Below are 19,599 nucleotides of genomic sequence, written 5' to 3'. Positions count from 1 at the left end.
AAAGCATAACTCTAGAATGTGAATATGTAAACTTGTTTTTTTTAATCTCTGAATTAAAAATTAGATTATATTTCCAAAATATTAAGAGTTTACTCTTGAGTTTTTGAATTCTTAGCTAGGTTTTTCAAGTCCCATAAAATAGATCAAAAAGGGATCTAATATAATTTAATGTTCTGTGGATTTATTTTCACAAAGTTAATGTTTCAAAGATGTATGTAAAGGAGGGGGATGATTGACATTGCTAATTGTTGAGAAACAATGAGGAGGAGAATGATTCGCAAACACCACTGGATTTGATTTGATAATGAGAGAGACAGAGACAGAGAGACCAAGAGAGACAGAGACAGAGACACACAGACAGAGACAGAGTGAGAGAACAGGAGTACTGAAATGGGACTCAGAATGAAAAGGGTTAAAAAAGGAGTGGATGATCAGGAATTAGAAGCAGCTGAAGGGATTACAAATATGATACCCTAGATACTTGGAGTGGGTGGGATCACTGTGCCCTGTCCAGAAGAAGCCCACAAACCTCCTGAACCTTTTTAGCCAACAACTATATCTAACATTTCTGTCAGATAGATTGCATGGAGTGGAAGAGAGCCCTTAAGGTGGGAGGGGGAGGTGTCAGAAGACCTGGGTTCTAGTCGTTGTTCTCCCTAGACTAGGTATGTGACCTGGCTCATTTCATCTCTCTGAGGTTCAGTTTCCAAAAGCATAAAATGATGAGGCTGATTAGGAAAACTCTGAAGCCCCTTTCAACTGTAATACTTAATATTTCTGTGACCCACATTCACCATCCCTGCCCAACCTGATCATGCTTCTGACTCATATTCCCTTAGCTCCCTCTGGACTATCTACTTCCATTTAATCTCTCTTCAGTTCCAAGTTTACAATTACATTGATTTTTTTTTTTTTTTGGTCCATAGGTTTTAGTTTTTGTTTTTCGTACATAGCTGTTTGCATGTTGTCTCTCCCATTAGACAGTGAGCTTCTTGAGAGCAGAGACTTCTTTTTGCCTTTTGCTGTATCTCTGTGTTTAGTCCAGTGCATGGCACATAGCAGGTGATCAGTAAGTGCCTACTGATGGACGGCCTGCCTTCCTCAATACTTTACTTCCTCTGTGGTTTCCATGTTTCCTTGACTGTCCGGGCTAATCTCTTCCTGTGTTTTCCGGTTAGTTGGACTCCGCTGCTCTCTGCTGGTTTCCATAATGTTTGCAGGGTAAGTTGACCTCGTCACCAGCTGAGCATCCTGATAAAAACAATTTGTTTAAAAAGTTTATCAATGAAAGGGAAGTGGGATGGTGGCATGTAGTGGAAAAGAGCCATGAAAGAGACAGTGATCAAGTGAAGGTTGTTTTAAGGGGAAATCTGAGTGTTTTTGTAAACAAGTAGAAATGGGCCAGTGAAGAGGGTGAGATGGAAGATTCAAGAAGAAATAAGGAAGGGAGCAAGGTCCTGAATGAAGCAGCAGGGAGAGAGATGAGAACACAGGTGGAAGAGTTCTTCTTAGGAAGGAGAAGACATACTTCTCTCTCTCCTTATTTGTACTTTGTTTATATAATTTTATGCACTGACTTAGGTTCCAGAGAGAATGGAGGCAGGTGGGCTTCTACTGAAATAGTGGTTGTGTATGTTTGATGAAAACTGCCATAAGAATAAATTAGGGACCGTAAATTGCTGCTTTCACCTTATTGTAAGTCAACCAAAATAGATACATTTATGGTTTTGATTTATTAAAAATTATACTGACTCTATCCAGAATGTACTTTTCCTAAGTGCTATATATGCTTCTGGGATTTGGTCCAACACCGCCTTCCAGACTATCCAAGTAGCTACCTAGCCTTTAAAAGCTAAAAAACCACTGACTTCCGATACCAGTGACCTATCTAGGAGAAAGGTGAGACTTTTACCTGACACATAAGCCACTCCCCATTCTCCATTCCCTTCCAAACTGTCTAGAAGTGATAAATTCATAGAACTCATTTCTCTTTTCCAGTGGGTCATTCACTCTCACTTCATATGCTTCTGGCCTCATGGTTCTCATCTGCTAGGACTGGGATTGAAAGTTGGATCCATCAGATTCACATATGGCTGTCTTCAGAGTGAAACCAGTATTTTGGGGTTCTTGCCATGTGCTTAGTCACATACATTTGGCAAAGCGTATCGAATGAGTTTTGGGATTGATGCACAGAAGCATAAAATATTACAACTGAAAGAGAACTTAAGAGAGAAATGATTAGTTTTGATTGTTTACATGATTAAGAAGGGGCATAGTGAGATGAAGTGAGAAGTGCTGGGGTCATACAGCTAATTTATGGTGGAGCCCCTGTTAAAGCCTAGGCTTTCTGACTTCTAGTCCAGTGCTCTTCTGACCATACTGGTTCCCTGTGCCTGCTTCCATATTCCTGTTGGGTGACATGGGGGGCAGTGGGCAGCCCTGGAGCTCTAGGGTAGATGTTTTTAGGGAGCAGCTAGGTGGTGCAGTTAATAGAGTGCTGGACCTGACGTCAGGAGGACTCATCTTCCTGAGCTCAATTCAACCTCAGACACTTACTTGCTGTGTGACCCTGGGCAAGTCACACATTTGCTTCAGTTTCCTCATCTGTAAAATGAGCTGGAGAAGGAAATGGTAAACTACTCCAGTATCTTTGACAAGAAAACCCCAAATGTGGTTGCAAAGAGTCAGATGTGACCAAAACAACGGAAAAACAATAGATGTTTTTAACTTTCTTTTAATATTGTAGCCCCCTTTAACAGTCTGGTGATGCCTAAGGATCTCCTTTCATATTAATGTTTTTAAATGCATGAAATAAAATATGTAGAATTAGAAAAGAAACCACTTATATGGAATAACAGGTTATCACTTTTTTTTAAAGCCAGTTAAGAACCCCTTTTCTAGGACTATATGAGCTAGACTAATAGATGTTTTCTACACATTCCATAGCCCATTGACTAGAAGTGGTATCCTTAAAAATCAGTCAATTAACAGTTGGATTTTGTTTTGTTTTTAATTTAGTGCTTACCATGAATCAGGAGACAGCTAGGTATTAAGTGGATAGATTGCTGGGCCTTAAGTCAGGATGGCATTGGCTCAACTCTGGCCTTAGACACTTACTAGCTGTGTGGCCCTGGGCAAGTCACTTAACCACTGTTTGCCTTAATCCATTGGAAAAGGGAATGGCCAACCACTTTGCCAAGAAAACCCCATGGGCAGCATTGGTATGCTATTGTCCATGGAGTCACAAAGAGTTGTACATGACTAATGTTCAGTAGGAATGTCAACAGCATGTGTCAGTGGGTATAGAAAATGAGAAAAGGGCCCAGCACAGACTCAGTCTTGAAGTTAGCCAGGGTAAGAGGGTAAGTGATGGATTGAGAATCTCAAAAAAAGCAGTGAAGAATGAACAGACTGGTAGGAGAACTGAGGAGAAAACTGGGTTGGGTGGAGAAAAGACCTTTTTGTTTAACAATTAAGTAATCTTTAGTTATATTTGAGAAAGCTGCTTCAGTGGAGGGTTCAGAGTGTTAGAGTCAGTAGATAAGATTAGAGAAGTGATAGTGAGGAAGGCAACCATACAGATAGTTCTGTAGGTCCCCCCCCCCCTTGTAATTTGACTGCAAAAGGTTATAGTTTAACAGCTTGAGAGTCTGACAAGGTTAAATGATTTTTTTAAGTTTATGAGCAACTTTTGCAAGTAAATGATGGTGGTTGATTGGTTTCCTACATAAGCAATAGAAGATGAATTAATGGCTAAAAAGGTATTGAAAACAAATGACAAGGGGCAGCCAGGTAGCACAGCAAGTAAGAGCACCGGCTCCAGTATTGAGAAGACCTGGAGATCGAATCCCGGGCTCAGACACTCAGCACCACACCCAGAAATAACTGGCCGTGTAACCTTGAGCAAGTTACTTAACCCCGATTGCTAAAAAAAAAAAAGAAAAAGAAAAAAAAAAGAAAAAAAGAAAACAAATGACAGAGGATGATCAAAGGGGCACATTGCCTTAGGTGATATGAGGGGGATATAGTCAAATGCATAAGTAGGATTACAGGCTTAGGGGTAGAAGAGGTCTTAGCCTAGTCCAACCTGGTCATTTTAGTGCTGGGAAGTTTAAGACCCAGAAAGGTTAAGTTGTATGGCCAGATTCACAGAGGCACTAATTGGCAAAGGTGGGATTATAGATTGTCTGACTCCAAATTCAGTGCAGTTTCCATTGAATCATGCCTTGGCAAGAAGAGCCATTCTTGGTCAGAGGCTGTAACAAAGAAGAAAAAAGTTAGGAGATGTGAAGGTTATGATGGGGGAAGGGGGAGGACTGGTGGGAGAATAGAGATTGTAGAACAGATGAGAAGAGGGAGGAAGAGGGAGTTCAAATGGCTAGGAAGTAAGAAGGAAGTTCCTCTTCCTTCCTTCCTTCCTTCACCAAGGGGTTCCCTCTTTCAAAAGAGAAGGGTTAGGAGGCTTGAGGAGATAAGAAGTTTGAAACCACTGCTGTGAAGAGTGTGAATGGTCCCAAAAGGATAAAATCCCAAAAGAATAAAAGTATTGTAATACAGCAGGGAGTTCTCATTTGAAATTATGTGACATGAATTTATACTGAACCTGGTTAGCACAGTTGAATAGCTCAACTGGAAAATACCTTAGGAAATCACCTTAATTAATCCTCTTTTTTTAAAATTTTTAACATATGAAAGAAAAGATATTGAGGCCAGAGAGATTAAGTAAAATAAAGATTTTTTTTAATCTATCTACCTCACACAATTATTTTGAAATTATGATGTATATTGCTTTAGAATTTACAAAACACATTCATGCCCATTACCTATAGACTATCGAAGAAATGTGTGTAAGTGTACTTTGTAAATTCTAAAACAATATAGATATATATGTTATTATAATTATTCAAACATCCAGTATCTAAATCCTATCATTATAATATGTCAAGATATTCCTCTGAAAGTGATTAGAGAATTCGATTCAGCAAATAATAAGTTCCTATTGCATGACCAGTCTTGGTCTAGCATGGTAAGAGTTACAAAATAAGTAGGGCAGTTCTGCCCTGCCTGTATATTTTTATTTTTTTTAAAGTTTACTCTGCCACAAATAGAGATGGTTAGACTCAGTGGGGATGGGAAAAGTTGGATTTGGAGGTTTTGATATCAAAATATTTGTAAGAACAAGAAGTATAGAACAGAATGAGACAATTAAGTGAAGAGAGGATCCACATTGAAAATAATCATAAATCAGGAGACCTAGACTTAAATCCCAGCTCTGCCATTTACTGCTTTGACTTTGACATTTGCTGCTTTTCACTTCTTACTGTATGACTTTGAGCAAATCACAACCTTTCTGGGGCTCACCTACCTTCCCTACAAAGCAAAGGTTTTGGATTAGATAGATAAGAGTGATTCTAGGTCTGACATTCTAAGAATTTAAAGAGATTTGATAGTAGAGGGGTGGTGGGTGGAATACAATAGGAATTTCCTGTCTCTTTGTTTGGCTTGTGTACTGTATATGGGGTATGTGGGGTGTTCATGGAGGACTGGCACCTCTGGTATGAGCTCATCTGCCTTTGGTGTCACCCAGCTCTCACCTGTGGCTCCAAGAAGCTGTGGCATGCACATTTGCTATACTCTAGTAAAACTGTCTTGGGCTAAACCGGGTTGAGGGTAACAAACAGGCCTCAAACCTGTTGGTGAGTTAGTGGGGTGTCTACCCCAACATGTGAAGACTTCTCCCATTGCAATGGGTGAATGAGAACAGTTTGTTCCAATGGCCAGGAAGGCAGCTGAATCAGGTGCTTTGGGGCCTTTAGAGTTTGGTCAGAAGATGCCAAGGTCCTCCACTACGTCCCGGGCCATCATCAGTTGTCTTGACTTTTGTCTCGCCACTGAACTTCAATGACTCTGGGAGAGAGAATGAGGCTGTGTACCTCTGTGTACCTTGTGTACCTCTGCCTCACTTGAATCCAGTTCACGTGCAAGTCAGGACATGTGATGTCATTGGTCCTCTTTGAAAATGAAGGCTTAACAACAGACAGCAACATGTAATATAGATGGCTCTCTAGCATAGAAAAACTGGTCCACATGTAGTAAGGAATTTTATTTAGACAGTAACTGAGACTTGGCCACCCTGACTCTGGAAAGGCAGCTGGACTTAGAGTTAGGAGAATTTGAAATAGCATCTACCTCACAGGGTTGTTGTCCGAATCAAAATAGATAACATATGTGAGGTGCTTTGCAAACCATATAGCATGATATAAATGATAGCTGTATTTTGATAGCTAGTGAATCATGGCTACCACCACCTAGTAAAGGAAGGACAGATAAAATCCAAGATTTTGGTGATTGGTCTGACATTCCTTCTCTCTCTTAGTTATAAGTTGGTTTGGGGCTAGAATTATATCTGTCTTCTACACAGGAGATAGCTGGATAGCTCAGTGAATAGAGCGCTGGGCCTGGAGTCAGGAAGACCTGAGTTCAAATTGGGCCTCAGACATTTACTAGCTGTGTGACCCTGGGCAAGTCAATTAACTTTGTCTTAATCCACTGGAGAAGAAAATGGCAAACCACTCCAATATGTTTGCAAAGAAAACCCCATGAACAGTATGGTCCATGGGGTCACAAAGAGTCAGACATGACTGAACAGCATTACACATCAGATATTATCTACATTTTTAGTAGTAGACAGAGAGCTGTTTTTGGAGTTAAGAAGACATAGGTTCAGATCCCACCTCTCAGACACACTGTGTCACCCTGGATAAGTCATTTAACTTAAGTGCCCAGGCAGCTCTTTTAGACTATAACCTTCAGAGAAGTTTATAATATGAATTGATTGAAGAAGAGCCTCAGAAGAGACTATCAATGAAATTACATTTTTATCACATATTTTTATATTTTTTCATGCTCATTTTCTAAAAATAAAAAAAAAGATATTTTTGGTTCCCTAACCCTATGTAACGTTTTTTTCTGTAGAGCAACAAAATAGGATGGCTTTTTTCATTTAATCCCCACTAAAGAGAATATATTTTAGATGTGTAGAATTAATAGCTTAATGTCCAGGCACTGCTTTGGGAGAGTGATTGAGTTCCTTATCAATTATTAAGTAAGGGTATCAACAGCCATCCCCTCAGCATTGTATGAGACCGAATGAAACCTCATGAATTATTGGTAAGCAGATTTATTTTTCAGGTCATTGTTGTTTGTTTAACCTTTTTTTTTTTCAGTCGTGTTGGACTCTCTATGACCCCGTTTGAGGTTTTCTTGGCAAAGATACTGGAGTGGTTTGCTATTTCCTTCTCCAGCTCATTTTACAGATAAGGAAACTGAGGCAAATCAGGTTAAGCGACTTGCCCAGAATCATGTAGCTAGTAAGTACCTGAAGCTGAATTTGAATTCTGGTCTTCTAGGCTTCAGGCCCAGCACTCTATCTGTTGAGCCACCTAGCTGTCCTTTTTATTTCCTTTGGGTAGTTGTTGGATTAAATATCATCTAAGAGCTTTTCCAACTCTAAAGCCCATGATTCCATGACCTCTTCTTCTGAGGTGAACTCGTCTAAGGCTCAGAATCAGGACACTTACCTATTCCTTCTGAAACTATATAAAAGCTCTTCAGAAACTATAAAGTATTCTACAAATGGAAGGTATTATCATCATCATCATCGTAAAACAGAAGTGTGGTCTGGTGGTTAGAACAAAGACCAAGAATGAAGAGACTTGGGTCCAGTGCTTGGTTTACTCAGAAACATGCTGAAAGCACTTTGGCAGATCTCCTTGCCTCACTGGGTCTCAGCTTTATAAAAGAAAGCTCCCTTTCTGCCCGGGGAGGTTGTTGTACATGTTTGCCTAGAGTCAGAGACTACTAGAAATAACTGGGCAGGATGAGCCCTTAATAAGCCACAGTGCCTAGCTCTCCACCTTTAGATATGGTCATACTTAAATTATTCCAGACCCATTCCAGTGTTTAACAACCCTCCCTACAAGTCTGGGAAGTGCTTTGAGATGTTGAAAAGAAACCCAAAGTAGTATCACTTACTTCTTATGGAAATCTTATGGCTGCTCTCTATTCCTGAACAGCCTCAGAGACTTATAAAGCCTTTATAAATCTTGAACCCTTGTGGTCAATCTCTTCTGGAAGAAGGGTACTGCTTGGGAAATTATATTCAAAACAAAGACGCCCCAGAACTTTAGAGAGTATGTGTGTGCCTCTCTTTAAATTCAACATTTGGGGAATTTGGGTAGATATAATTTTCACTTGTTAATTTCTTTGTGAATTGTTATTTTAAAAATTCAATTACATTTAATACCTTTTGGCTAGTTTGTACTTTGTACAGTAAGCCAGCCAAAAAATCCCTTTCTCTTGAAGAACTTGCAATGTGATACTCTAGGCAAGTACCAGCAATGAAAAATACAAGGCTTAAGTTAGCTATTATTTTAGAAGTTAATATCTTTTTCTTCTACAAAACAAACACTAGATCTTTAATGCACTAATATTTGAGTCCAGGTACACTACCAGTATACTAGTAATTGTGAAGTGACCGCTATAAATTGTAGCAGTATAAACTCCAGAGCAATTTTAATAATATTTTAATGTATTCCCATGTGGAGACAACATATGTTTTCTATGCCCTGATAAATTTATGGTTTCAAAAGTATTCTATATCAGGTTATTATGATTGTTGTAATGAGTAGGAAGTACATAGTTGTGAAACAACATTTTCAGATTCTCATATGCTCTAAAAATCATTAGCTTTCACAGTCATTGGAATGAAATTAAAAATTTGAAGGCAGTACTTTTGTATTTTGGCTGCCGTGGGTCAAGGGAGTTATTTCTAGCGTAAGCTGGCAAATTCCTGTATAGGAAATTTAGGCTCTTGTGTCCTTAGCTTTTAAATAACTTGCATTTCATTTTGTGCCTGGTTCATAAAGTGGTTATTTATGTACATGTTAAGAGACTATAGCATAAGCTTGCCATATCAAGTGAGGCCAGCCAAAGGATTGACTAAGTGTTGAATTTGAAAAAACCTCTGTTTTAACTAAAGTAAGCAGAACGAAGTAGTGAAGAAGAAGAAATCTTGCAGAAAACTTAAGGGTAGAGAGAAAAACCCTTTCTTTCAAAGCAAATTTAAAGGGCTGATGGGCATGCTGAAATGCTAGTGGAGTTTATATTGAATATATTTATCATATGATTTGTTGTATAATTTGCTGAACTCTACCTCTCGGTTAGAATTTGAGTAGTATTTGTTTTAGTGATGAAGCATTGCTTTGTAGTTTCACTTGTTCAAATTCAGGACTCAACCTGTTTTATTTTTTCTTTCTCTACTCTTTTGCTTATAATTAGGACAAGCTGCCACTAAGTGGTGATGGTACCTGAGTTATGGTAATACGGTCCAATTAAGAAGCTTTTGTCAAAGGCATACATTTATCTGAGAGACAGATTAGCACCATCTTCCTTTAAAAAGTATTATTAAAGTAACTGAACTCAAAGCTATATAAGAACTTTTTGGAGAAAACTCTTTGACACAATTTAGTACTTTTCTCACTTTTAGCTAGTATAGTAACTGCCTATTATCATTCATAAAACTTAATTGACCACTTTCTTGCAAATGATCATGATTCTATTAATTTAGAATTGGTGGACAATGGGTGGGGTGGGGGGACCTTTAAAGGAGCTGTAGAATTTCATCAGTTCAGTAAGGATTTCAAACTCCTTGCATTTCAAAATCATCATGTACAACAACTTTCTAATTCTAGAGAAAGTCTCCTTTTCCAACTTCTGAACTGATAAGAGGACTTTGATTTGCCTTTTCTCCTTCCTTCTTAATCTTTTACTTTGAGCACAAGAGACTAAGTTTTTGGCATTGTTACATATGGATATTTGCTTTCTTTTCGATTGGAAGGGAGAACTTTCAGAGAGAATGAGAGAAAAAGGAAGAGGAGGAGGAGAAGAAGAAATGAAGAGATGAGATGAAAAAGGGAAGAGGGGAGAAAGAGGAAATTTAGTTGTTAAAAATCTGTTTTCCTTGAAATTTGCATGCATTACTTCCAATGCAACTTCAAATGAAGTTGTAGCTATTGGCCAATATCATACAGTAGATTAAATGCAAATTGCAGAGAGCTCTGCGTTTCTAAAAACTTCATATATCCATCAGGACAAAATATTTTAAAACAACAATTTAAACATTTAACAAGTTTTTAAAGCAGTTCAGCCAAGGTGATTTCATCACAGTTATCCAAAAAAAAGTAGCTAGATTTTCATGACTTGTTCCCTTATAAGAGGCTGTTTTACAGGCTATTTTTTCTTGTTGGACGAATAAAGAATCTAGTTGCTTTAGCATTGAATGAAATCCATTTGATACAGCTAGATAATACAGATCTTCTCCGAAGGGAACTAATTAAACCCTTTGCTTTCAGGATAGCTATGATACAGAATTTAGAGTCAAAAGACAGATTTGAATTTTAATCTGCTGCCTACTTCGAGAGTTAATTTGAATCTTTCTAGATTTTAGTTTCCTCACCTGTAAAATGAGTAGATTGGAATTCTAAGGTCCTTTCCGGCTCTACATCCTGTAATCTATGACCTAGACTGAAGCAGAATAAACTTACTTTACTAGGTTCAAAATAGCTTGCAATTGCAGATAAGGAAACTGAGGCAAAATCAGGTTCCCTTCTACAGTGCAGGGGTTAGGGACTCTATACTCTTGTGATCTGGAAAACCCATGTAAAATTTTTTATTTTTCCTTTATACCAGAGAAATCTGAATTTTTTCTTTTTCTTTTATGGGGATGTTTACAGTATTAAAAGATAAAATATGTTGATTTATACCATTCTATATGCATATTTTATGCATTTTTGAGTTTCTAAACTTTTTCCTGTGTCATATGCTGGCCTTTATATGTCATCTGAAGCTTCTGCAAAACTCCCATTTAATTTCTTATGCCAGCCTGTGACATATGAAAACTGCAATGGGGAAAGATGCAATGTGGAAGGAATAATTGTATATAGCACTCTAAGGTTTGCAAAGTAATTTACATAAATTATTTATTTGATCCTCATAACAACCCTATGAAATAGAAGTGCTACTATTATATCCATTTTAGATATGAGGAAACTGTCCATGGTCATATGGTTAGTAAATGTCTATGATGGAATTTGAACTTGGGCATTTCAGATTTCCAATCCAGCTATCCACTGTACCACCTACAAGATAATTTCTGATGAAAATTATTGAGGTTTTACATCTGGCTTCTGCTCAAGTTGAAGACGTGATATGAGGAACAATGTAAATTCAATGTATGATGGGAAAACATTTCCAATGTTCTAGACAGGTAATGTAGATTTTTCTAGACAGGTAGATGTAGATTTTCAGGTTTATATGAAAGAAAAATAATTCTCATTTTACTTCTATACTAGAACTATAGGTTCTGATAAATAAGTTATGACTCTTAGATTTGATTGCTTACCTCTTACAGAGAGACAGTGGGAGGAAAGTGGATACTAAAACTCAAGAGAATTAAGGAAAGAGAAGAATAAAGGAGAAAATTTATGAGACTCTGTGATCCAAAAGATCATAAGAAAAGAGAGTGAGGAATAGTGAAAATTTTTGTTTCTATATTTTGTTGTTGTTGTTTAATTGTTTAAGTCATTTCTGAATCTTTGTGACCCCATCTGGGGTTTTCTTGGCAAAGTTTCTGTTATCCCAAAGATAGCATTTCCTTCTCCAGCTCATTTTACAGATGAGGAACATGAGACAAACAAGGTTAAGTGACTTCCCATTGTCACACAGCTAGTAAGGGTCTGAGGCCCGATTTGAACTCAAGTCTTTCTGACTCCAAGCCAGGTGCTCTATCCACTGTGCCACCTAGCTGTGCTGGTTTATGTGGTAAACATCTATTAAATTCCCAAAGATAGTTGTAGTGGTATCATCCCTAGATATGTGTAGACTGGGTATACCTGAAATACATTAGAGTAAATCCTGAGATAGACTGGATTTATTTTTAGAAATCCCTTAGAACTGTGGTCATTATAATAAAAATCAACTTATTAACTTAAGAGAGAATTTGCAAGGAAACGTATCAAGTTCAGAAAACACCTAGAGCTTCATTATAATGTGTCCCACTATAGCAAGATACTCACCTTAATGCAGAATCATCTTGGAGCCTCTTCAGTGAGTTTTGTTAGCAGATGGTTCTTTCAATTCTGGTGTCACCTATTACACAGATTGTCAGCATATAGAATTGGTTGGAGAAAGAGGTAGATGGAATTATATGTAGGAATTTATGGGTTTGTAGTGCCAACGCAAATATTCACAGCACTGATGGCAACTGTAAATATGCTGACATAGTGCTCAATCCCAAAATATAACAGACTTTCCATATAGAAGACAGAAGCAAAATATTTATTCAGACACTAGAAAACCAAATCCCAACACCAGGAAACTGAATCCATCATAGCATCATAGAATTTAATACACCACAACACAGCAGAGAACCACACCATCCTTTAGCTTTCCCACAAACCAACGCTCACCAGCCTAGCTGTCTCCCTGAGTGCATCCTCTCCTCCCTCCAGCTCTAACTGCTCAGACTCCAAGCTTCTTGTGGGCTCTCCTCAACCCTTCAGCAAATTCCTTCCACTACAGACTGTGTGTGATTACATTCAGCCTATTAGGGGACAAGGAAGATCTTCGAATCAAGAATGGTCTGCAAATTCCGTTAGGCTTATTAAGGGGTAGTGAAGATCTTCAGATTACCATTACTATTATATTTGGCCCCAAGATCTTTCATGTCCCTTACACAGCAAAAATACATTAACAATACATTTCATTACATAAGTTAGTGGGAGTTTAAAGGATAACTGGAGTAACTGGTGTCAGTAGAACTTTACAACAATAATAGCATTATTAATAATACAGTGTAGATGTGGTTGTAGAGCTGTCCTTGCCCCAAGAGGTCCCATTTGAGAGGTTAGTTCTTCGCTGGCATCTGGAGTTCGGTTGAGGGGTGACACATCACAGTCATAGACAGGGGGTGACATCTAACTTAAATGACCAGGCATCTGCAGGTACCCAAGGAGGGCACTAAGCCTACAGGAAACAAATCTCACAAACAAGTTTAACAGATATAAATCCAAAAAGAAACAGATATAGGGTCAGTTGTGCTTCTGGAGTCCATGAACTCACTATCCTAGCCTCATTCACAGTAGCATATATGCCACTGTCCTTGTTCTATTTTAATGGCTTTATGTACTGCCATAAGTCCAGCATATTGACTACTTCCACCTGTCCATGTACTTTCTTTATTCTGAGTCTCCCTGAAGGTGTGACAATCTTGGATACAATGGTTCAGGAAGATGTGTAGGGGCAGTTCTCACTTCTCTATTCCATCTAACATTAAGCCCCTTTTCTTGAAACATTTTGTATAGCTCATTAGTTGGAATACCATCAATTCTTCCAGAATCTACCCCTACTCTCAACAGAGCAGTAAACAGTTCTTTTCTTGTCTATCTATTCTGACTTTGAATCCACTGGCAATCTCTTCTCTCTCGAGGAAATTTATCATTTCACCAAGTCACTTAGCTGTGAAATTTTATCCAGCACCTCCAAAAGAGGGTGCTCTGTTTCGCCAATTAGTAGAGTCAGAAGTCTTTATTATGTTATTTCTATGAGGAGCTGCTAAGGGGATATCATGCTAAACATTTGCATCTCCAACCATGATAACAGTTTTCATTACCTCTTCCCTTGACTTTCTCATATAGTCTCTAAGCAAGTACCAGGATCTCTCTCCACCAGGCCACATAGAATCAGTAGGATGCATTTTATTTTTATTTTTTGCCTTTTGGAGGGCAATTGGAGTTAAGTAACTTGCCCAAGGTTACACAGCTAGTTTTTATGTGTGGGTGTTAAGTGTCTGAGGCCGGAACCGAACTCGGGTCCTCCTGACTGCGGAGCCTGTGCTTTTACTCACTGTGCCACCTAGCCGCCCCTAGGATGCATTTTATTGCATCCCTCAGAAGATAAAGCTAACAGATTGGTTGTATTGTTACCTCCTTGAATATGGTAATCTCTAAAAGCTTGTTGGACAAAAGGATTCTGACAAACACCTATAAATTTCAAGTAATCCATGCTATCTACCTACACATACTCCTTAGTCCCCTTCCTTACTGATTTTTACCATCCAAGGCACTAATGATTCTCCCATCCTTTGGGTGAATCTGCTTAATATATCAGTAACCTCCTGCTGAGTGAAATCTTCAATTATCTCTCTGAACTTTGTTTGACCTGTCTGATTCTCCTGCTTTCTTCTTAGTATGGGGTGAACCTCTGCCCTTGTAAAAGCCTCTTCATGTAACATTGTTTTATTTTGCACCTGTGCACTCTCTTGGCAGTGGTTGTTGTGACAACTAGGTTCAGCCTGAGCTATATGCACCTTCCTCTGGTTAGTTTTTCACTTTTTCTTAACCTAATGCACAATTTTTCTTTCTACCACCTGATATTCTCCAGCTTGCTCTTCTAAAGGAGAGCTTGAATGCTGTAACACAGCCAACTCTCTTTCCATCAGAGTTTTTTCTTATGTTTGTCTCTGCTCTTACATATAATATGGTAACCTGTTAGTAAAACCCAGCCTCTTCTACATACTGCCTCCAGTTCTCTCCCTGGTTTTATTGGCATTCCTTGTCAATATGTTTCTAAATCTCTAGGTTCTCCCTTCTGTAACCTCAGTTCTCAGTTTTCCCTGTACTTTTAGCCCACTACCTTACTAGGGAGGATTAAGGTAAATCTTCCCATCCTGGGATATCCATTTCTTCTTCTAAATCCCTTCTGCCTCCAAATAGAGGTCCAATATTTCATGACCCCATCCTTACCGCCAGATGTAATGCCAACACAATATTTACAATACCAACAGTGACTGTGAATATGCCAGCAATAGTGCTCAATCTCATAATATAACAGGCTCTCCATATATAAGACAGAAGCAAAACAGGGTTAAAATGCAGGCAGATATCTTAGAATTTCAATTGTTTTCAAATATTGGATGAATTTGTGAAACCTACTTTGCATTTCCTTGTTTAGAGCAACATTTTGGCATAAACTTGAAGTGAAAACAGAAGAGGAGGAGTTTTTGCTAACTAGAACAAACCATCAAAATCCTACCCTGACACAAACCCCACTTTCCTCTTGAAACCTTCCTCACTGTCTCACTCCTTTCCCTGAGTTCTCTGACCACATCCGACCTTTCTCTCCTCTGAACTCCAACAGCACTTCCTTTCTACACTCAGACACAGAGTGGAATCATGAATTGAAGGAGCCTTGGAGTCAGGATATTGTGGTTTCAAATTCCACTCTTGGACACATCCTGGCTGAGACTGGTCAAGTCAGTTACCCTCTCAGTGCTTCCACATCACTACTCTAAATCTTAGTGATGAAATAATTGCCTGCATTAGGAGAGGGAACTTCTTTGTCTGGAATCTCCCTTTATGACTGAAATCACAGGTTGAGGCTTCCCCTTCCACTCCCCCAAACAGACAGAAAATATGGCACTTAATTTCTCCTGCTTTGTATTGTTTCAGTATTTACATATCTTATATTACCCAGTAAAGTATAAGCTCTCTGAGGTTAAGGATCATTCCTTAGACATTTTTGAACCTCTCAAAGTCACAGAACTATGCCAGATAGACAGAAGGGCCTTATTAAATTTTTTTTGAATGAATGAATAATATCCTTCCCACTCATCCACCCCCAAGTTCTCATTTTTAGGTGACTGGCATGTCTTTCCACATACTCCAGACTAACAAATATTTAAAATTATTTGAAATTGTGAAGAATTTTAAATGAGTAAAATAGGATTTAAAACAGAAAACTGTTCCAGCCCCTCCCAAACAAGCAGACTCGTGGTTTCCCTTGACCCAGGGTTTTCCCTGGTGAAAGCAGGGCTCTCTGAGAAGTGTTTGGCCAGCCGTCAAAGGAAAGGGAGAAGCCAAAGAGGACAACCGCTCACTGCTCATTCCCACTAAAGAGGAAGGAAAGAAATGAAAGCTTGGCCACATCATTCACTGCTAGACAAGGTTTACATCATAATGAGTGACATATTTCAGAGCAGGCAGAGACAGAGAGAGACTTTGGGCCCCTTGAGTTCCCTTCAAAACAGGGTTTCTTAACCTTTGTTGCATTATGGATCTCTTTGGCAGTCTGGTGAAACTAAGAGCCCCTTCTCATAAAGATGTTTTTAAATGCATTTAATAAAATTCATAGGATTACAAAAGAAACCAGATATATTGAAATTTAGTTATCAAAATACAGGGGAAAAATCCACTAGTTCACAGGCCCAAAGTTAAGAATCTTTGCCAAAAGGATGATAGGGTCAATCTCTTTAAGACATTAGAGACAAAGGAAACGCTGGGGGAGGGGGAGGTCTTAGGGGACATGGGGAATGGAATATGTTTTATTTTTGAAAGACCTTGGTGGAAGCGAGATGCTGTGGAAATAGGTGAGATTTGTCTAATGCCTTCTGTAATCAGAACTTCTTTGATTCTCACAATGAAGGAAACTTCATATTTATTTTGTCCTGAATAGTTTCTCCTGCCTCCACTAAATCTGACTCATCGTGGTAAGTTGGTGACTGTGTGTTTTTGAAGGTTATATTAGTCAGAAGAGAGCGAGTTCTGATAAGCCTTATATAGACTTGAGAGGTTTTAAGAATGGACCCCAATGACAGGTGGTTGCTCTAAGATCAGAAAGGCTGGTTGGCAAAAGGCTACCACCAGGTAAGGACTTTTTGGCCCACGGTAACCCATGATAAAAGACTGCAAGCTTCCTGAGGGCAGGTTTTCATCTTTGTATTCCTATCCTGTACCAGAGGGCCTTGCATATATTTATTGCATGGTGCCTTGCATGTAGTAGGAGGCACTTAATGCTTGTTGAATTGAATAGGAATTAAAACATTTACTGAGTTAGGGAAAGGCTATAATTTGTCTTAATGGAGGGCCTACCCATATCAGAGAAGTCACAGATATTCCCCAGGATTGGGGCAACAATGTGGAGAAGAAGGTAAAGTTGTAGACTGAAAGTCAGGCAGACCTGGGTTCATAGCACACCTCAGAAACTTAGTAATTGTGTGAACCTAGGAAATCACAACCTCTTTTAACTGGACCTAGTAATACCTACCTTGCAATCAAGGAGGATTAGAGGAAGTAATACCTGTTAAGTGAATTGCAAACCTTGATGTACTATATGACTGTGAACTATCATCATTATTAATGATTATTACTTATGGAACTTATAATAATATTGAATTATACAATAAAATAATACTTATAATATTGAAATAAAATATCATGTATCTAGTTTTATGTTATAAAAATGTGGTAAAAGAGTATACTGTTTGTTATAAGTAAAGAATACTTCCAAAGAAATAATATTGCACATGTGCACAACTAAAGAATTTATTATTTATGTTACAGATTAATTAGAGAGTAGTTTATTTTAGAGATAAATATAGTGACTGACAAATAGAACGGTAATGTTTACAGAGAGCTATAAATACATTGTTTCATTTGAATTTGGTTTTGGACTCCCCAGCTATTGGTGCCTTCCCTTCAAAAGAAACCTTCCCTGAACTCTGTATTTATTTTGTATATAATGAGCTATGTATCCATTATTTCCTCCAATAGCATGTAAACTCCTTGAGGGCCGGGACAATTTTTGTTTTACTTTGTATCCCCAGTGCTTAAGATAGTGCCTGGCTCATAGTAAAAAGTTTAGTAAATGCTTGTTGATTGAATGACAAAGTTTAAAGCTAAAGTCCTTGAAAAGTGAAGTGAAATGAACTGGTAATCGGATTATGGGAAGGAATTAAGGTAGAAAATAAACTTTTACTACATCTCACCAGTCAGATTGGCTAAGATGAAAAAATAGGAAACTGACAAATGCTGGAGAGGATGTGGACAAATTGAAATGCTATTGCTTTGTTGGTGGAGTTGTGAACTGATTCAACCATTCTGGAGAGCAATCTGGAACTATGCCCAAAGGACTATAAGTAATTTCATACCCTTTGACCCAGCTATACCACTTCTAGGGTTGTATCCCAAAGAGATGATAGAAGTAGGAGGAAGACCCATATGTGCAAAAATATTTATAGCAGCTCTTTTTGTGGTGGCAAAGAATTGGAAATTAAGGGGATGCCCACCAATTGGGGAATGGCTAAACAAATTGTGGTATATGAATGTAATGGAATATTATTGTGCTATAAGAAACGAGGAGCAGATGGACTTCATATTTACCTGGAGAGGCTTACACAAACTGATGCTGAGCAAGAAGAGCAGAACCAGGAGAAATTTGTACACAACTACAGACACAACATATGTGTGATGACCAACTTTGATAGACTGGACTCTTCTCAGCAATGCAGGGTTATGAGTAAATTCCAAAAGACTCATGATGGAGAGAGATGTCTATATTCAGAGAAAAAAATAGAAAGAACAGAATTTAAATGCCGATCAAAGCAAATTACCTGCTCTCTGTCTTTTTTCTTGTTTGGTTTTGTTGACTCTTTCCCATTGTTCATTCCATCTGATACAATCCTTCTTTATAACCTGACTAATGTCTAATGTGAAACTATTTGCAGATCCTATACTTGATTATATGCTGCCATGGGGGGGGGAGGAGAGGGAGTGGGAGAAAATTTGAAAATCAAGGAATTGTGGAATTGAATCCTGTAAACTAAAAGTAAACAAATTAATAAAGACCAAAAATTAAAAAAAAAAAAATAAAAGAAGCTGAGTCAAGATGGCGGAGTAGAAGCAGGACCTCCCCACGGCTCCCACTTCCACCTTCCCCAATCCATGTAAAAAGGGGACTCTGAACAAACTTTGGAGCTGCAGAACCCACAAAATGACACAGAGAAGCTAACCTCCCAATGAGGACAGCCCTGCAGGCTGGCAGCAAGCAGCCAGTGCAAGGCTCTGGGAGCCAAGCCCAGCCACTCGCCTAGGGAAGGCCTGACCACCTACCACTGGAGGGACTCCAGATCACCAGCAGCTGTGGCCATTTCCGGATTTATCAAAACATAGATGCGAAGGACAGAGTGAGAGGTCAGTGCAGTGTGGACTTGTAGCAGCAAGCACCCCAGCGTCAGCAGGGTGGCTGCTCACACAGGTTCTTGGATCTGCTTTGTTAAAGGAAAGCAACTCAAAATGGGTTAACAAGCTTACTTTAATCAGTCAGACATATATCGATTACCTTGTTCAGGGGAAAAGGTCAGCACCCCGAACTTCAAAGTATACAGGCAGAATTATCAAGACAGAAACAGATCAAGTAGACTGATTTCCAAACTGTCCAACCATTACATCCATACCCAGTCAACATCTGGGTTTCCACATCTGGGTTTTTCAAAGCCGGGGGACTCTCAACAACGGCTTCCCAGAATCCATATCAAATCACAGAACACTTCTCAAAGTGAGCCCCCAAAACAAAGCCTCACATCAGGGCTTATATAGCCTTCTCCTGGCTCAGAGAATGTAACAACCTTATTGACTCACTGGCCAATCAAGAAGTATCTACTGAAAAACAAGCCTCCCACCCCAGGCTTCAGGTGCACTTTAGCCA

General features: G+C 38.8%; 1 protein-coding gene and 1 long non-coding RNA gene across 6 annotated transcripts in view; one reads left to right on the top strand and one right to left on the bottom strand.

Moving 5' to 3' along the window:
• The window catches only part of ADAMTSL3 (ADAMTS like 3), a 567,766-nt gene that overhangs the window by 224,699 nt on the left and 323,468 nt on the right, over positions 1-19,599 (top strand). The gene's annotated exons all lie outside the window — the stretch shown is intronic.
• On the bottom strand, positions 925-18,644 carry LOC138168619 (uncharacterized). The gene is made up of 3 exons (XR_011170159.1): positions 18,276-18,644; positions 12,135-12,207; positions 925-1,251 (listed from the first exon to the last, which is right to left on the bottom strand). It is a non-coding gene; the product is annotated as an uncharacterized lncRNA (long non-coding RNA).

Source organism: Petaurus breviceps, unplaced genomic scaffold, assembly GCF_028583685.1.
Source record: "Petaurus breviceps papuanus isolate PSGF00001 unplaced genomic scaffold, PetGlider_PUasm1.0 37, whole genome shotgun sequence".
Classification (NCBI taxonomy): Eukaryota; Metazoa; Chordata; class Mammalia; order Diprotodontia; family Petauridae; genus Petaurus; species Petaurus breviceps.
Note: the sequence above shows the minus strand (reverse complement) of the source record. Positions and strands in the feature narration are given on the sequence as shown.